This window comes from Cavia porcellus, unplaced genomic scaffold (genome assembly GCF_034190915.1).
Source record: "Cavia porcellus strain 051 isolate PalLab524CR breed Dunkin Hartley unplaced genomic scaffold, mCavPor4.1 scaffold_23, whole genome shotgun sequence".
NCBI lineage: Eukaryota > Metazoa > Chordata > Mammalia > Rodentia > Caviidae > Cavia > Cavia porcellus.
In genome coordinates, this window is record NW_026947506.1 from 15,305,096 (window position 1) to 15,313,346 (window position 8,251).

The window sequence follows — 8,251 nt, forward strand, 5'->3', positions numbered from 1 at the left end:
AAAATTTAATCTTATAGAAATTCAATGATAATTTAAAAATACATTTGTTTGTTTAAAATTGTTTGTGGTGAACATGGTGATATTTTGTATGAACCCGAAGAACAAGCTTATTGTCACTATTCTGCACAACCTGTCACACCACAAGAACTATGAAAACACACATAGAATATTACATAACTAGATCATAGTTTAGGAATTATAAGAAATTCAAAGACTGTTGAAAGGGCTTTGATGAGACTTCTCTGCTTTGCATCATATTATGATTATTGGTGACTGGGAAAGTATTCATAGTTTTCAGATGAAGAATAATCTGAATTTCAGGAAAACTAAATAATGATTAAAAGATGCAATCTGCAAAAATAATTTTTTATAATTAACAAGTGAGATAAAAGGATGAGACTCATCTTTTCCTCATGGAAAGGAAAACAAGTGGCTTGAGACTGAGCTGATAATCAAAAGCAAAAAAGCTAATCAGTCCTATCAATGTGCCATAGTTACTTAATTGTAATGAATAATATCTTCTTCATTGTATATTTTATATAACATTCAATGTAATATAACACAAGATGACAGCAAAACCCACTCCCTCTCTTGTCTTTAGAGAAAAAGATCTCCAGACCCACGCACATACTAAAAGCTATTGACATAACAGCTACATTGGGTACCTGAGTAGGTTGAATAGCAAGATACACAGAATAGTCGAATATTTCAAGCTACTTCACAACCTAAAACAATTTTTCATTTCTCTGCTTCTGCACTCAAATCAGAATGGGCAATTCTTTCCAAAGTTTTTGAACTCTGTCTTTGTGACTCAACTCTGTTTTGCCCACTCTGTAGGAGCTGCATTATAATATGGTTAGTGTCAGAATGTCAAAGGGATTCCTTTGTTTGATGTCCTCAGGTATGCACATCCTGAGGCCAGAGTAAAGGGCCTTCCTTAGAATGCTTTGTGTTTTTCCTCTGGTGTGCACTTCTCCACAGGACATTGCCATGGCTTTCCCCAGAAAGCCAATCTGAAAGCGTGTTGGGAATCGGGAGAGGATTCATGGGGAATTCAGAGATTGCAATCCTTTGTGATCACATAACAAAGGTTCTTTGAAAACCCTCTCTGAGCAGAGGGAACCTAGCTCATGCAAAGGTAGAGGCTTTCCTAAGGTTGGTGGAGACAGCACTGGGTGATGCCATTAGCCCCTTGACATCAGAACATTGTGGATAGAGATAGGAGCTGAATACTAAAAGTATGAAGCCAGTGTTTTACCCTGTGGTAAAGATAGCCAGATGTTTTCCCAGAATCAAGGTGATATAAATTTATAAGGGTTTCCTCTTGGTCAATTCAGATACTATTTGTCTATATGCAAATTGTACATCCAGGAATCTCTGCTCAGACAACATCAGTACTGCTCTTTTTCTCTTTTCATGAAAAAGAAACGAATATATCCTTATTTGAAAAGGCTATGTTTTAACGTCCCAAATGTTTGCTTCCAGCAAAACAAAGGATATTAATGACTATGTAAAATACGTACTTATTACTTTCTCTCACCCATACAAAATTGTGCTAAAATTTATTTCATACATTTTGCTTAGGTAGAGATTAACAGCATTGCTTAATGCTGAAGAGATATATAATAACAGCATGCTATAGTCAATGTCATGTGACTGCCTTCTCTGAATGTTGCCAGAGTCTGGTATCCTGGAGTCTCCTGTTAGAAATATTTCTATGTTCTTTTTCTCCCAGCCAAAGAATAGAACAAAACAAGCATAAGCAGTGGCAAAGTTTCACAGGAGCTCATAGTCAGAAATAGGTAGGACCAGGGAGATTCCAGCAGCTGGAAGGGGCTACTTTTTCCCCCCAGGAGTATTCCTTCTTTTTATGTTCATAACATTTAGTACCTGTGAACTCTTTTGTTAGTAAAAGAAAGGAAGTTGTTTAGGAATTTGATGAACTTTACCTGGGTTCCTGCTCAAAAGTATAATTCAGGCATCTACTACCTCTACAATTTGGGCCTTCTCTTACGTTATTCTACAGTGTCGTTGCATGTGGTAAAGATCTTCACTATCTGAGATCATTTTGGACACATTTCAAGATCTACTGGGCCATTAACTAGTCATTAGTGGCATTTTTGGAGAGGCAAGTGCTTTCACCATTTCTTATTATTTGCACATATTGCAGGACATTTTGGAGAACTGATACATGTATGTTGGAATTTAGAGTTAAGAAAAATTGCTGGGCTTTTGTTTTGATTAGAATGTTGATTAGTTTGGCTTACTTTGGTACATTTTCATTTCCTTTTTCTTCTATTTTCCTGTTTTTATAACCACCTGTATTCTAGTATAAGCAACAGGATTTCAGTAGTATTTTTTGATATTGTTAATTTGTAGTTCCTGCTGACCTTGGAATCACTATGAAGTTTAGGCAATCTTCCTGCCACAGCTTCCTGAGTGCTGGGATTACACACATTATTATTATTATTATTATTATTATTATTATTATTATTTTTGAGACAGGATCTTGCTCTATAGTTCAGACTGGTCTTGAACTTATTTTATAGACTAGGCTGGCCTTAAACTAACCGAGATCCTCCTCCTTCACACTACTGAGTGCTGAGATAATAAATTTGTGTACTACCATGCCTGGCATATTCAGTACTAATTTTACCTTTATCACATCACCTGACATGTTTTTCCCTGTTTTATTCATTTTCAATTTACTTTTCTACCTTTCAATTGTTTTCCTTAACTTTTTGTCTACTATATATTATGAAACATCTCTCACCCTCTCTTATTATCACAAATTTTGTACATAATTCTCCTTGCTATCACTTTTTAAATATATAACAGCATACCCTTAATAACAATATGACCCTTTGCTTCCCCTCTGATTTCTTCCTTTCCATATTAGACAACACAGGACATAAAAGACTTTTAAAATTTTGTTAATTTCCCTTTTGGCACTATATAATTCCCTAATCCTCTAGGCTATAAATAATTGATTCTATAAAGTTACTGTTGAATGATGTTTTTAACCAGTAGAGACACAGCCATTGCACATTAATAGTAAGTCAAGACTTAGTATAATGCTCACACTAGCATAGTGCATTTCCTCTGCAAGCTAAAAGGAGATCTAAAACAGGGTCTTAATATATGATATTCCTCACCCAACCCCGACAGATTCCACTATAACATATTAGATTCTTAGTGATATAGTTGAATTTATTGTACAGGAATAATCCTGATTCACAATTGAGTGCCAGTTAATTTGTCTGCTGAACACAAGATATTACTCAGGGAAAGGAACAACAAGAATTCTTAATCCAACAAATCAGACTGGATTAGACTGCAAGAATGTCTGTAACTGGGCAGAAAGCCTTCCTAAGGCGGCATTAACTTCATCATCACAGGTGAGGATTCAGAGTTATTACTGAGGTATGAATACTCAAATTTTCTGTCAAAGAAGCTCATTGGGAATCAAAGAGCAATTCTAATATCACACATGGTGAACTGAAAATTAAAAGTGATTGAAAGAAACAACATCTCTACCTACCAGTTAGAGGAACATTCTATAAGTAGAGACAGCGTTAATAAACACATATGATTTGAGTACTGGACCACTTACTTCATAAAACAAAAAACTTAAATTTCATATCAAGTAAACACTAACACAGCCATAGTAGGGGATTTTAACACTGTATTTTTATGAAGAGACAGATCAACTAAGCAAAAAACCAATAAAGAAATTTCATAGCAGAAGCACACTCTTAAACATAAGGATTTAATAAGTATACACAAAATATGCCACCTCTCTAAAATGGATTGTATGTTCTTTTCTGCATCACATGGTGCTTTTAGCAAAATAGAACACATACTAGTCCACAAGGTCTGCTCAGTAAATATAAGATCATTGAAATCATCCCATGCATACTATTAGACTACTGTGCAATTAGAGATCAACAACAAATGTTCAGAAAAGGTAAAACCTTTTAAAAAACTAGCAACATGCTCCTAAACAGCCAGTGGATCACAGAAGAAATTTTAAATTCTGGAAGTTAGTGACAATGAGAGTACAACTGAATGAAGCCTTTGGAATGCTATGAAAGCAGTCCTAAGAGGAAAATTCATCACAATCAATGCACATATGTTTAAAACAGAGCAGGCCCAAATAAATGACCTTATGAGAAATCTTAAGATACTAGAGATATAATAGCAAACCATCATCAAACCAAAGTTAAAGTGAGAAATTATAAAGATGAGAGTAGAAATCTGCTAAATCTAAAACTGAAACTAAAAATCAATCAATCAATCAATGAAATGAAGAGATGGCTGTTCAGTAGACTAAGTAAAATAGATAAGATCTTAAAATCAAACTCATCAAGAGAAAACATTATGGAGAGATGACTGTTTCCCTTGCACCTTGTCTGCGGGTCCTTATGAAGAAAATGAGACAAAAATTTCCAAGAAGAAAATACAAACTTAACATCTTAATATTGAGGTCTGCATAATAAAGGTAATTACACAAATAGTCATTATTTCCAAGTTTCTGAAAGAGTTTGATAGTATGAGGCTCTTGCGATTTTTTTGTTTACCCAGAGAGTATTTTTTTGTTTACCCAGAGCCAAGAAGTATCATGTGGAATGGAAGAAGAATGTTGAAGAGAGAGTTTAAGATGTCGGCAGAGGATGTAACTAGTATTACTATGGTACAATTGTATGATTCAACCTAAAAATGACAACTTCATGCACTATCTTTCCTAAAAGTATTGCTAGCTCTACTTCTAGAAAATGCTCTTCCCTTGCTTCCAATATCTGACACTAACAATCACATTCCATTGAACTCTCTTCCAATAAGTGTCATATTCTCAAATAAAAAATACCCCTGACTTCATTTTCTACCTTTTCCTACCACCTCACTCTTTAGTACAGTTCTGTCCTCATTGTTTTATTGCTCTAGTAAACTCAAAATATGTTATAAGTTTGGATGCGAACCATGCCACCTCTTTTTCATACATATTCAAAATCTGCTTTATTGCGATGGTTTTTAAGGCTAGAATTGTCCCTTTTTATCCACATTAAATTTATTTATTTATTTATTTTTGTCTTTTTCTTTTTTATTGGTACCAGGGATCGAACTCACGACTGCCTGCTTGCAAGGCAGGCGCTTATGCCACTGAGCTAAATCCCCAGCCCCAATCCACATTAAATTTCCAAACCTGTATTCCATGTCCTGTAATAGTAAGAAACTGAGTGCTTCTACATGCAAGTCATTGACTGAATGTTAGATTCATTAGTCTTCCTGAACATTCAGTTCCATTTAAAGGTTTTGCCAAAGAACTAAGAGATAGAAAAAATACTGTCTCAATATTACACAACTGGAGAGAAAATGAAAGGCACAGAATCTATGCAGTTGCTATGAGTCCAACTGGGAGATTTATATCCCTTAATTTATTACACTTGATGTAACCATCTGTTCATGATTTCTGCCTGCACAGGAAATCAGAATCCTGATGCACTAACAAAATATGGTATGCACAAAATGTCACATCCACTTGCACTGAGTAATTTCTGGGTCATACATGAATAAAGGTGCAAAGTCAAGAGTATGTGGAAAAATTCTGCTTTTGAAGAGTTACTATTATGGCAATGGGAACTCGAAATTATATGATATTACACTCTGCTAAAATTTCCAGAAATATTCTGTAGTTTTGCCAGGAATATTGCCATATCTTTGTAAGAAATCAGTGGGCCCTTTTGAGTCTACACCTACAAGAGTGATAGACATGCAATACCACATGCCTCTGTCAGTTTAAATGGGTATTAGAAAAATGAAATCCTCATTATCTGTAGCAATATGTTTGATTTAAGCATGAGTTCATGACCAAATGCCTGTCACTGTAGAGTTTGTTCTGTCTGCTGAGAAAAATAGAATGTAAAGAAAAACAGTGGTTTGTGGTAGACATAGAAAAGGTGCTGAATGTTGATGTGGTTGTCCTGAACTGTGGTGAGTTGCCAGATTTTTGACTGATGTTGGATATTGTACAGACACTGTAAAATATTGCACACAAGTAAAGAGGAAGTTTTACACATTTTCTTACAGCATATAGGTAGTATTGTTCTATATCTACAACAAATTATTCACTTCATGTAACATCAGCATTATCTCCTACAATTTCACTGAATTGCTACTCTATTTCATGTTGATGTCTGGACTTATAGGCATAACCAGCATATTGTGTTAGACCATTTTTATTTCTTACTCCAGTCAAATTTGGATTTTAGAGAAACCTATTTTTCCCTACATGACTACAAATTCACAATCTCACAATTTCCCATTCTATTCTTTGTTTTCTCTTATTTTCTGGAGTGAATCACAGGATTCAGAACAATACTTAACTTACTGTTACCATTGAATGTGAAAACCATCCAAGAATAGGTCAATAGAAAAAGGTGCACGACACCATGTAAAGCAAGACGAGAGAGCCTTAGCTATGGCTGGCAGTGCATGCCTATAATCCCTTTACTTGGGAGGCTGAGGCAAGAGGATCACTTCAAGTTTGAGCCCAGCCTGAGATACTTAGCAAGACCCTGTCTCAAAAACTAATTATCTTGTTAACTAACTAACAAAGTATTGAATACTTCATCTGGAAGTCCCAAACTCCTTATGTTGCTGTGTAATAATAATAAAGAACTGAGCATAGAATATTCTGTGTTACCCATAGTTAGGTCTTTGTCTTTAATGATTAACTCTATGCTAACATTTTTCCCTCTCCACAGATCCAGTCAGACCACTTAGTATTCAAGCCAACTGGATAATCCCAAACAAAATTACTTTAAAAGAGTTCATCTTTGAGAGGAAAAAAATTATGCATACGAAAAATAGAGAAGATGACTATATTACCTGTTTCTCATAGTTCACTGAAGAGTGGTTTGTGCTTATATTGTTTGATCATTATGCATGTGAATGTCTTGTAATCTGAATAACTACTTTAATGATAAGAATATGCATTATATTAACTGTCAATTTCTTATCTTATTTTTGAAATTCTGTATCTTTGCTTTTATTGTATTTTTTCTCACTTATAAAATGAAACTTTAAAATTCTCACATTTTAAGCATGACTTGCCTTTTAAATTTTATTTTTTTCATCTCAGACCGTGTGCTAGCCAGAATGTAGCTGAACCGTGAACCTTTCTTTTAGCCTACAAAGAATTACAGAATTTTCACTTGAGAGATTTCAAGAGTCTTAGAAGTTCTTGGGCTATGCTTCCTAGACTGCTGCCCAATAATATAAATATCTATGTTTTTCTGTATTGTTCCTAAGTTTTGTAAGATCACGGAATATAGACAGCATAAATATCACTTAAATTCATATTCAATATAGCCATATGTCCTGCAATAAAAATTGAAATGTGTAATTTAAATTGGAAAGTGTGATTTATTCTGAGGGCACTCAACCTTTGGAGAGTTACACATTTTGAAAAGGAAAGAAACATTTTTGTTTTGAGTCAGGGTGTATTATGAAGTTCAGAATTCACTCTCTTGCTGGTGTTCTTCCCCTGTATTCTGCTTCCTTGTTGCCAGGAAGTGGAGGCCTTAGTAAAAGAAAAGAGTCGATGAGATTCCATCTCATCTCCAGAAAGAATGGTTATCATCCAGAAATCAACCAATTACAAATGCTGAAGGGGTTGTGGGAAATAGGAACATTTATACATTGTTGGTGGAGTGCAGACTGATGCAACCACTGTGGAAATCAGTGTGGAGAATCCTAAAAGACTATGATAAGTGATTCCATTTGACCCAGCTATTCCTCTTCCGGGTATTTTCCTAGAAGAATTACAATCATCGTACCACAGTAATATATGTGCACCCATTTTTATAGCAGCACAACTTGAAATAGCTAAATGTTGGAAGCAACTCAAAGGCCCATCAACTGCAGAATAGATGAAAAATATGTATTTTTATACAATGGAGTAGTACTCGGCTATTAAGAAGGATAAATTTGATACTTTTATAGGTGAATGGATGCAACTTGAAACCGTACTCGTTGGAGAAGTAAATCAGATTTGCATGTGCATACACTGTATTGCCTCTGTAGTATAAGAACCTGGAAGAGTAAATAAGATCTAAAATGTACAATATATAAGGGGAAATGGGCATAAAGGAAAAGGCAAATATATATATCACACACATATATATACACACATATATATACATATATGAGAGTTAAGGTAGTTATACTCTTCATTTCTATTAGTTAATCG